Below are 11,924 nucleotides of genomic sequence, written 5' to 3'. Positions count from 1 at the left end.
CTTGTGGGAGCCTGATGTGGGACTTGATCCCAAGACCCCAAAGTCATGCCCTGAGCCAAAGGCAGACGCTCAACCACTGAGCCACCCAGGCATCCCTAAATGTTTCTCCTTTATACTTCTGCTCTCAATCTATAAAAATCCACCTCTCATAAGGTGGATAAGCCTATGCAAGGTAGCTCACTGTTAGCATGTAATCTCCAATGCGAAATAATCTTAGAAAATTAATTGTTAGGTATAAATTCATAAAAATCTTAGAAAATGAACTGTTAGCTATAAATTCATAATAACAAACTTTATAAGAAGAAAAGGCTGTGATTTTATTTTCAGGTTTTTGGAAATAGTTTTCAGGAAAAAAATGACAAGAACACATAAAAAACTTGAAATCATTCATTGAACTATGAACTCTTAACACAGGAAGAGACTTTGAATTCTTCTCCTTCTGAAAGCAGAAACTACTTCCAAAATGTCCCTCACTTAGGAGGGACACATCTTTCCCAAGTGTGATGTACTTCACTTCATAAAAGGAACAGAATTTTTAATCATTTAAAACAAAAACAAAAAATAAACTAAAATAGGGAAGGTGGGTCTCTCATGTTATATGCTTTTAGAAAAAGTTCACACCTTCGAAGCAGCTTTGCAATATGCAGAGCACAGTACTGGCTTCAAAAGTTAACATGACTGTGCACTTGCATTACCTAATGTGAAGAGCTTCTGTCAACTTCATCTATAAAAATTAGCAAGTTAAATTCTTTCAAGTACTTTAATTACCTGTACTTCATATAGTCTTATACCTGGGATAAGGCTGAAACAAAAACAAAATAGAACAAAACAAAAAACCAGCTAGCAAAGAGCTGTTAATAAGGAAAAAAACAAAACAAAACAAAACAACTACCTTTAAAATATTGATTACTCTGAGATGCAATCAAATGAAAATCAATCCTGGATGACAAAACAAATTTCTAATTCCATACATAAGTTCTATTATGCACTGAAAATTTCCTCTATCAGAATATTCTGATTACAATAAAGAGATACATAAAATGGGAACACTTAGAAAACATGATTATTTGGTTCGTTTCAGGTCTACTGGTCCAGCTGCTGGCCATACAAGTCTCTGGGTTTTCAATGAAGTGTGACCAGTTCTTCGGAAGAGGTAGGGTGAATGGCAACAGTGTTGTCAAAGTCAGCTTTGGTCGCTCCCATTTTTACCACAACAGCAAAACCCTGCAGCATTTCATCATACCCAATTCTTTGCATATGGATCCCAACCACCTTTTCCTCCACAGTGGCACAAACCATTTTCATCACACATTTTGTTTTCCTTTTGGTAACTGCATGATACATTGGGGTATCATATTTTCTTTTCCATATTTATAAATGGCCTCATCTTCTGTGAGTCCCACTGTCTCAATCGGGGCGGGGCTGAAGACGACTGTGGGGATGTTGTCATAGTCTAATTTGGAATCTTCTTTGCATTCAAAAAGTCTATGGGCAAGTTTTCAGCCAGTAGCTATGGCAACTGGAGTGAGAATAACTTTTCCACACATGTCCCCAACTGCATAGATGCCTTTCACGCTGGTATTCTGGAATTCATCTACTATGATATGACCTTTGTCATCAGTTTGAATCCCCACTTTGTCTAAATTCAGGCTACTGGAGTTTGGGTTCCACCCAATGGCCCACAGCAGGCAGTCAACATCTGGAATCATGGTCAAGGTGGGTTTCCTACCAGGAACTGAAGTAATCATGCACAGTTCCAAGCCTGAGGATGTCTGTTTAACTTCCTTGACCTGCGAGTACTTCAGGACCTCTATGCCGGAATTCTCCAGTTCTTCAGTGCAGTTTGAACTAATAATTGAGTCAAAATTTCTAAGTACCTTATCATGCCAGTGACATCTTTGAACCCAGAGTGGAAAGAATCCCAGCTATCTCTACAGCAATGTAACCTACACCAACGATGACACTACGGCCAGGCAATTCTTTCAGTTAGAAAAATCCATGACTGGTTATTCCTAGGCTGGCACGAGGGATCTGGCTCTCCTGAGACGGGAGGGGATGCCGCCTGTGGCAATCAGGATGTGAGGGGCAGTGCATTTGTTCCCACTGACCTCTATTGTGGGCGCAGAATCACACGTGAATGCCGCATGGCCATGGATGATTTCTATATGGGACTTGGTTAGATTATTCTGATAGATGGTTTTCAGGCAGCTCACGTGGCATCACGCTTTTCCTTTATAACCTCCAATTGAATTTACTCTCACAACTTTGAAAGCCGTAATCAACGTAATCATGCATGAATTCAGAGTGGACAGCTGTGTTCCACATTACCTTTTTGGGTACACATCCAACATTCACGCATGTGCCGCCCAGTTTGTGGCTCTCCACCACGGCGGCCCCGGGCGCCCAACTCCGCCGCCCTGCGCGCGAGGGCCAGCGTGCCCGAGCCGCCGCCGATCACTAAGTAGTCGAACGAGGCTGCGGCGGTGGGCAGCGGGCGCCGTGCCTGCGGCTCCTGCCTTCACCATTTATAATTTATTTTGAGAGAGAGAGAGAGAGAGAGAGAGAGAGAGAGAGAGAGAGAGAGAGAGATTGAGAGAGAGATTGAGAGAGAGAGAAAACAAGTAGGAGGGGCAGAGGGAGGGAGAATCCCAAGAAGATTTCGTGCTGAGCATAAGGCCCATCATGGAGCTCGATCTCACCACCCTGAGATCATGACCTAAGCCAAATCCAAGAATCAAATGCTTAACTGTGCTATCCAGGATCTAAACAGCAGAGGAAATAAGACAGAAATGGTTATTATTCTGGGTGTGCCAGACCCTTAAACTCTCAACCTCCCTAAAAGGTAGATATTGTTTCTTCATTTGAGCCTGTAAAAAACTAACCAGCTAAATCCAGTCAGATTTCAAAGAAGATAGACCTTCCTCACTAGCTGTGTCTTCTCCCTTGAAGTCTCTCTGAAACAAAAGGGAAGCACTAGGAGTGGCCCATGCAGTCATTTTCCTTATCTCAACCTTTCCTACCTTGTGGAGCACAACCATTGATTCCTCACCCGTGGGCAGCACATGCCACGTCTGACGTTCCTTCATTCTTCTATAATACATTATGGCCTGAGAAGATTCCAGGGCACGGAACAGTAGAGTGGGAAGACCTGAGTAATAATGACTCCAACCCCTTATGCTATGAACAGATTCCTCTACCACATCCTGGAAACCTCTTTGCCTCTCGGTGGGGGCAGCTCCTTTCAATTCAGTCTAACCACCAGAGGTCTTCCTTGAGATTTTTCCCTTCTGAAATTCCCTGCTACTTGGACTTTGCTCTGCTTTTTGTTGTTTTGACTTTTATTTTGTTTCATTTTAAAAAATGATTTTATTTATTGATTGATTTGAGAGCGAGGGAGACTGAAACAGCACAAGTAGGGAGAGCTCCAGAGGGAGAGGGAGAAGCAGACTCCCCACTGAGCAGGGAGCCCAATGTGGGGCTCCATCCCAGCACCCCGGGATTATGATCTGAGCCAAAGGCAGAGGCTCAACCGACTGAGCCACCCAGGCACCCCAGTTTTTTTTTTTTTTTTAAAGAAACCGTTTATTTTCCATCAACCTCATTTCCACTTTCTGCTTAAGAGTCTGTGGAAGTGGGAGATCCCTGGGTGGCTCAGAGGTTTGGCGTCTGTCTTTGGCCCAGGGCGTGACCCTGGAGTCCCAGGATCGGGTCTCTCACATCGCGCTCCCTGCATGGGGCCTGCTTCTCCCTCTGCCTGTGTCTCTGCCTCTCTCTCTCTCCCCCTGTCTCTCATGAATAAATAAAATCTTAAGAAAAAAAAATTCTGTGTAAGAACAGTTTAGTAATACTCACTGGTTGTTCCTACTGGTGCAGGGGCCTGGCCTGTGAGGTGGGAACTGAAGACTTGTCCTCAGTGGTCGGCTGAGCGTTCCAGTCCTCAGGAGGGAACCTTTGAAGGGTCAGAGGCGGCATCTGCACGCCTTCAGACCAGCTTGCATCTGCCAGTCGAGAAGCAGTAAATTTGGGAGCTGAGGCAATCCATTCACCCTGAAACTCCACCTGGCACAGCCTTTACAGCAGGGGCCTACTCTTCCTTTCCAGTTTCCTCAGGATCTCTACGGAAGAGATCCCGCGTGACTTTCAGCGGGAGCACCTAGGGTGGCGCCACGCATGCGCAGAACGTCCTGCGGGGCTTGCCCGCCTGAGTCGCTGAGGGAGTGCCCTGTGGTGGCCTGGGATGGCGCCGCCCTCTTGGCGCTGAGGAGAGTCTGTGTTACACCGGTTAACGTTAAGAGCCTCGGTGAGAGGTTGGTGGTCAGCCCCGGAGTCAGTAACCAGTGGAAGACTCGGCTCCCGGGAGGCGCTGCCTGGCTCAGTTAATGAGGTTTCCAGGAGTGAAGCGGCCCGTGAGAGGGGTGGCTCTGGTGGGAGCCGCAAACTTCGTGTCAGCACGGCCCACTGGCCACTATTTCTGGAGGATATAACAGTGACATCAGCCAGAAGCTGCCAGCAGAAGCTTCTTTCAGGTCCTCTTCAGATTGATGAGGTAGCGCCATCACTTTTCCTTTCCTAGATGGACTGATCCATTTGGAAGTCAAATTTGATGCCACCTAAGTGGGTTCCTGTTGCAAGGAGTTTGAGAACATCCTCTTTCATTTGCGGGACATCCGGAGCTCCAGACATCGTGGAAGTTTCTCTTTAATTTATGTAGGAACCCAGAACAGTGCCACATGGACCCCTTTGTTTTCACATGGCAACTCTGCAGCTGCTGGAAGACTTGATGGTACTTATTCTTGTCTTCTCTGACCAAGGCCCTTCAACACGTACTGTAATGTCAACTCCTCAGTGCCCCAGCTGCTTTCCCCAGGACATGATCCACTGGCTGATATCCCTCGCCAAGTGTGGCTCCTGCAGATGCACATGATACTCCAGGTGGGTGACCAGTGTGGAGCAGGGACTCTTGTTGACCTTGTTCTGTACATTACAGACTCTGTCCCAGGACAGGCAGCTTTCTTCTATAAAGGACAAGAATGTGGCTGGGAGTTGGAATATTGGCGGAGCTCAGAACCAGAGGTGGCCTCTGGGAATGGCTTTCAGGAAGTGAATGAGACTCAAATGAGGTAATGGGTGTAAAAGCCACAGACAAGTATAAAATTCCATGAAAATGTAAGGAGCACAGTACTGTCAGCAGGCTCTTGTGCAATGTAGTAGGGCAGGTGCTAGGAAGCATTGTAATCTGCTCTGGTTCTTATAAGGTAGAGGTCCTACAGGGTTTCTTTTTTTCCCCACTCTAATTCTAATTGCTACCTTGGACAAGTCCTTTAAACTTTCGGCTGTGCTTTTTTTGCTGCTTGAGACATTATTTTGCTTCTAATGACTGTAAGTCCCTCTTCATGTTTCTTCCAACCCCCTCCTCCCACCCTTACTACTGCTGTAGCCCTAGACCCATAGGCAGTTCTGGAAGGGTGTATCCTAGGAACTGGTAATCTTTATCACCTTTCTGTGACCTCCATGATGTGTGGGCCAGAGCATCCATTTGTGGCAGTGCTGTCCTCGTCAGAGTGGAGGAGGGGGTAACTGTTATTAGCCTCTTACCAAATTCCCTTGAGTCAATGTCAGGCTTCCCTGGCCTGTACTCTATACCTTCTCACTCCACCAGCAGTGGCATGGGTTGGGGGAGGGATGTAAAATACATACACTACTCTTTTCTCTGGAAAAAGGGTAACCCAGGAAGGTTGAAGTGTCCTTGGGTACACTGCCAAGGCCTGCATCTCCCGCAGCATGGGGTTAGGAGAAGGGAATTGGATTTGCTGGGTGACACCCAGAGGTCAGAGCAACTCATGACGTCCTCCTTCCTGAGCAAATGTGGTGGTTTCAATGGTACCGATGTTGGGAGAGTACTTCCGTGATGCTAGTGTACTCCGTACCTTCTAAATCAGCCAAACTGTCAACATAAATCATCCTTGCTCCAGACATTTGTTTTTTACCCAACAAAGCCATCAGACTCTTGCCTGAAATTGTACAAGGAAAGTTTAAGACAAGCTCTGTGCAACAAATTCCTTTTCTCCCTGTTTCCTCCCTCTGCTCCTCTTTAGTCCCCATTGTTCAGCAAGGGATTACTGTGCAAACCAGGCAACCTAACCTCTCTTTCACTCAACAAAGAAATTCAGCAATCTCTGAGGCCGTGTCACCTTGCCAGCAGAAACACTGAACGGCAGTAGTGCTGAGAGTCAACACTAATAGCTGACACCAAATTAAACTGCCAGACTCAGTGTGATGTAGCTCTGTCACCTCTTGACACTTCTGATGTGAGTACAGGGGCTTCTGCAGGAAATTCATCAGCTGTAGTTCATGACGCATCATCTTTACATATCTGTCCATCTACATTTGTCAGCAACAGGCAAGCCTAAAATGACTTCAGTGATTGGTATATAGATTGCACTACTTCTAGACATAGTAAACAGGGCTTTAACTCTTGGGGTCCTTCAGCTCTGCCTTCCTTGGTGACAAGGCCTGGTTACTGGTATTGCCATTCTCCTTGGGGTTTGGGTGGTGATTGACAAAGGCTGATTAAGAAGACCCCCTTTCTTTTCTCCCACTAACCAGGATCTCAGATTTGTTGCAAGTTAGCTATTCTGTGGATGCACCTGCTCTGATGTGTATTTCTAGGATGTCATCTAAAAACTCATATTTGCTCGTTAATGGCTTGATTTGCCATTGCTCTGATGGGGAAAATTAGAAATTTAGTACAGGCTTCTCTTGTTAGTCACACTTGTTTGCTTCCCAGTGTAGAATGTCTGATTTTTCCATGCCTTCCAGGCAGATCATTGTAGTATACTAATAGCTGCTAATGTGCCAAGATTAGGGTTTCACTGGCTTACAAATATTTTCAGACCCTTAAAATGCTCACTGGTTGTTACCACTGTAGCAACTTATTTTGCACATTTGTCAGCATCATGTCAGCATACTCATGTATACTCTGAGGAATAAGTTAAGTAGCTTTCCAAGGGGTGCAAATGTGTTTTTTTTCCTTGCATGTTTTCCTTCTGTGTTCCTGAAAGAATAGTCTAAAATATATAAACAGTGATGAGGACATGGGAATCTCCAGCTTTTGGTATCTTATTATAAGCTCTATCAAACATTTTTTTTGGGAGGGTTCATTTTTTTAGAAGATTATTTATTTAGTAATTCATTCATTCATTCATTCATTCATTCATTCATTCATTCATTCATTCATGAGAAACAGAGAGAGAGAGAGAGGCGCAGAGACACAGGCAGAGGGAGAAGCAGGCTCCATGCAGGGAGCCCAATGCGGAACTCGATCCCGGGTCCCCAGGACTATGCCCTGGGCCGAAGGCGGCACTAAACTGCTGAGCCACCCAGGCTGCCCCGGGGGTTTCATTTTTAGTAATACCACTTTCAATATGCATTTCTGTTGAATGAAGACTACGCATGTTCACAAACCATGTATATGTATTTATTTTTGTTTTCCTATGGAAAATGAACTTTTCTATGGCAAGGATGATACTTTTTTGTTTTTAATGTTTTGAGAGTAGAGCACTTGATGTTGTCACCTTCGTGACTGGGAAGTGCTGTCACATGCTGGCTCATGCAGGCCATTCTTAGGCCTTGAGTAGGTACTACTACCCCTTAGGTTGTAAGGTCATCTGGTAATTGTTCTGTGTGGCACCCAGTCACTCACTTGAATTTTGGGTTACTGATGAGGTTTATACTACATTTGAAGATACCCCTTTGAGGACATCTCTGGTGGTTGTGGTCAGTTTTGAGGCCTTCTTGAAGATGGCAGGCCTAGAGCACTAACAGGACCTAGTAATCTATCCCCAGGTGGATTTTCTAAGGCAGGTGAAATGCCTGTTTAAATTTCTTGAAATAGTCTGAACTTAACTTTAATATTATCTGGAGTGGGTGGGTAGAGGTGGAGATGATGAATAGAAATGAAATAAGATTTCCTAGGAGTTGATAGTGTTGCAGCTATGTGTTGGATACATGGGGTTCATTAAACTATTTTCTTTTGTGTATTTTTGAAAACCACCATAGTACAAAGTTAAAAAATGTTAGATTTCTCAAAATGTTGGATTATGTTTGTGAATTGAAATGACATTTAATCTGTTGTTAATCTTACATTGTTTAATAGGTGAATTCATGTCAAGCACCTTTAATGTTTATTTTATATAAATCTTAAGAAGTATTTAACATGGGCTCTGTTTTTTCTTAGTACCTCTTGGACTTCTCTCATTTCACAAAACGACTGGTTTTGGTGTCAGACTTAAGCTTAAGTCAGCTCCACACTGCCTAAGGAAAGCCTGACATTTGATATACTTACCTAGGGTATTGTCTGGTACTTCAAGAAAATCAGGCTTCCCCCTCCTCACCCTTCACCCTAGAATTCTCATGACAATTGTGGCTGTAGAAAAGAGGCTTGTGGAGAAGGGAGGCAGAGCTCACAAGATTGCATTCACATGAATCATATTTTTACACATATATCATCCCATTTGAGTTTTATTTCTGTTCTTCAAAGTGCTCTCTTGATTCAGAATGCAAGACACCCATTACCTTTAATAAGGCTGGTCTATACATCAAGGCAGATCATGTCATGTAAAGGTTTATGGCATAACAGTAAGATTAAATATCTAACACAGTTCACATTCCACATGGGTTTCATGACTTAACCAATATTAAGGAGAGCATGCTTAAAATGAATTCACAGAACACAAAGCACGAGACTACAGTCTAATACAGCCAGAAGCAGGAACACATTCCTGCTTACTCAGAACCATTGTGGTGAGGTCAAGACCCAGTGTAAGGAGCCAGCCTGAGAGGAAACAGTGAGCAAAGTGGCAGAACGAATTGCTACAAATATAACGTATAACTCATATCTTAGAAACATTTGGAAAGAGTGTGCTTTGAGGGGACATTTTTGTAAAATGATAGGCATCTCAGCAATGAGACAGCAGTAGGAATCAAATCTCCTTTATATGAGTTGGCTCTGCTTAAATATATATTTGAAATGCATATGAAGCATGCAGGTGGTTAGAATAAGTCATGGGGTAAAAACAAATTGAGACTGGCCACTCAAAGCTATGTTTCAGAGGCTGTGACTTGAAGTGGCTGTGACAAACACTTAGCTCATTCAACTGGGGATTATAATGGGAGTGCTGACAACCCTCACTAATTAGGACGCTCTCTGGCAGCCCTGTAATAGCTGCGGGGAGCTGCTGTCAGTAAACGGTGTTATATTCGGGGGTCATTGCATTTGGTGTCTCTCTGTACCGCAGAGACTTCACTTGCCTTGCTCCTAGCAGTCATCTTGCTTCCAGCTCTTCCTCTAACACCCCAAGGATCTCACTGCCCTTCTCCAAGAGACACAAAGGATTCTGAGCTTACCCGCAGTCTCCTCCACAGCGGAGGGTGAAAGATGACACCTGCAAACACACAAACTAATTATAACCCTATTTAGTTCCTGTGGGTGAATCTCTCCGTCCATCCCCTTTGCCCTTTCCCACATTTAAGTCCTATTTGGTGAGGAGGGAAGGATTATTTCTGGAAACCAGCCTTTCCCCTCCAGCTCTCCCCAGCTGCCCAACAGAGGCGAGTCATCCTGTGGTAATTAACAATCTCATCTTGAGGAGTACATTTTATGGTACTCTTGGTCAGGCAAATTCTAAATTAGCTCAGTTAAAACGGCTCATAAGACACAATGCTCCCATCCCTATTAACTCCTGGACCTCGGCCAATGTACCACACTATTTTGGGAGCTGGGCTTCTGGCAAAAGGAATCATTACCTAGAGTTTATGTGCAGGAGGAGCAGTGTGGAGAACACACAGTCATGGCAGCCTTCTCTCCTTCTGACTTTACTCTCAAGTACTGCAGTGATAAATGAAATGTTAGAAAGCATTGATTGTGGAGAGGGCAGGACACGGGGATGGCGAGGGAGTGCTCAGGGATCTGTCACTGAGGTTACTATGCCTGTCGTCACCCAGGAATGCTGGGGAAGGTCTGTCAGATTTACACTTGGCTTCTTGATGGTCCAGAAGAGGATGGAAGGGCTTTTCCGGATGCCACCAAGAATGGTTTGACCCTCCCATCTGTGTAGAGCAGGATTGAGTGGAGATAAGCTGGGGGCTCCAGGTTCTTCTCATATAGAACATGACCTTGAGCAAGTCATGGTCTCCTTTTTTGTCCTGCTTCTTTAACTACTAATTGAAGAGGTTGGGCAATATGATCCCTGATGCCCTTCCTATCTCACATCTTGTGACTCCAGAATTCTCTATGAACCTGTGGAGTCCTGCTGGGTTGTTCTCATGAGTCTCTGAAAATAAATGTGGGCTCTGTGGGCCCAGGTTTGGTGCCCTCTTTATTTAAATCATGGTTGCCTCTGGTTCTGAAAATATATCTTTCTAAGATTTTTCTACTGGAGACTTTTAAATTCTGGGCTTGGAGGGAGCAAGGCATTCAGCATAAAATAACCTGCTGAGTTATGAATGCAAAGAGAGGAACATTTAACTTTAAAAAGGTATGCAAACAAGCATTTTTTGAAGGTCTTACAATGTGGCAAAGCAGTTTGCCAGGAGCATGTGTGTGTACTGTGGAGATGGGTTCCTGCTATGAACAGGATACTCTTTCTGTTCTTAAGCAGCTTGCGATTTAAGGGAGATCAATAAATAAATAAATAAATAATAAATAAAGGGTGGGGGTTGAGTTTGAGCTGAAGTATACAGCAGACTAACTTGAAACTGGCATGGGAATGGAGGAACAGCTTTTAAAAACATAGTAGTGCCAGGGTCGTACCTAGATCTGTGTGGGGCATTTGATGGCTCTTGACTCTGGGCACTGGTATCGCTAATGATTACACCCTTTATTTCTCTGAGTATAATTTATTAAGCAAGGGAATCTGAGAAACATAATTCAGAGCTTCCTGGACTCTGATATACAGATGGGGATGAGAGAATGACCATCAGAGGGGGATGGAAACGGTCCTACCAATGATGAAGAGCTTGCATTGGATCCACAGGGAGAGGAGAAGCCACTTTGACATTTTAAAGTGTGGGCTTGTATGTTCATCACATCATCAGAAGAAAGAACTTTGGCAGCAGTCAGAAGGTATGATGGGGGAGATGATCATTCAAACAAGAGTTTAATAAACAGATGACAATAGCTTTAGATCACAGAAGATGAGATATACCAGACTTTGTGAAATTCTGAAGCCAAGACATAAAAGAAAAATTATATCCACATTGAAAAATATGTACAATATTTATTTGAAAATAATCATGTACAGATGCAAATACATAAAGTTAAGAAAAAAGATAACAGCTATCATCTACTCAATGTTTATTAAATGCGAGCATGTTTTACTTACTTTACATATTGTCTCATTTATTTATTTATTTAAAGATTTTATTTATTTATCGAGACACAGAAGAGAGAGAGAGAGAGGCAGAGACACAAGCAGAGGGAGAAGCAGGCTCCATGCAGTGAGCCCGATGTGGGACTCGATCTCGGGTCTCCAGGATCACACCCTAGGCTGCAGGCAGCACCAAACCGCTGTGCCACGGGGCTGTCGTATTATCTCATTTAATCCTTACAGCAGTCCTAAGTAGTAGGTATGGTGTCCCCATATTACAGGTGAAGCAACTAAGCCTAAGAGCTATTAGGTGACTTGCCTAAGTTACGAAGTTAACAACTATCAGGTTGTAATTAGGGGAGGGTCATTCCTCAGAGTCTAAACTTGTCTGATTCCAAGTCTTATTCCCTATGCAGTATAACCTGATTTGTTCATGAAACATTATGCTTCTTGTATTTATAATATTTTCCAGTAATTTCTAAGAAAAATATGAATTTTGAAATATTTTAAGGTCAATGGGTAAAACATTTAAGGTAAGATGTTAATGCAATACGACTG

At 43.7% G+C, this 11,924-nt stretch overlaps 1 pseudogene; it reads right to left on the bottom strand.

The window, feature by feature from the left end:
• Window positions 1–1,122: 1,122 nt before the first annotated feature.
• On the bottom strand, window positions 1,123–3,972 carry LOC129506264 (glutathione reductase, mitochondrial-like; annotated as a pseudogene).
• Between the last annotated feature and the right edge of the window lie 7,952 nt (window positions 3,973–11,924).

Source organism: Nyctereutes procyonoides, unplaced genomic scaffold (assembly GCF_905146905.1).
Source record: "Nyctereutes procyonoides isolate TBG_1078 unplaced genomic scaffold, NYPRO_anot_genome, whole genome shotgun sequence".
Taxonomy (NCBI): domain Eukaryota; kingdom Metazoa; phylum Chordata; class Mammalia; order Carnivora; family Canidae; genus Nyctereutes; species Nyctereutes procyonoides.
This window is presented reverse-complemented; position numbering and strand designations above follow the sequence as displayed.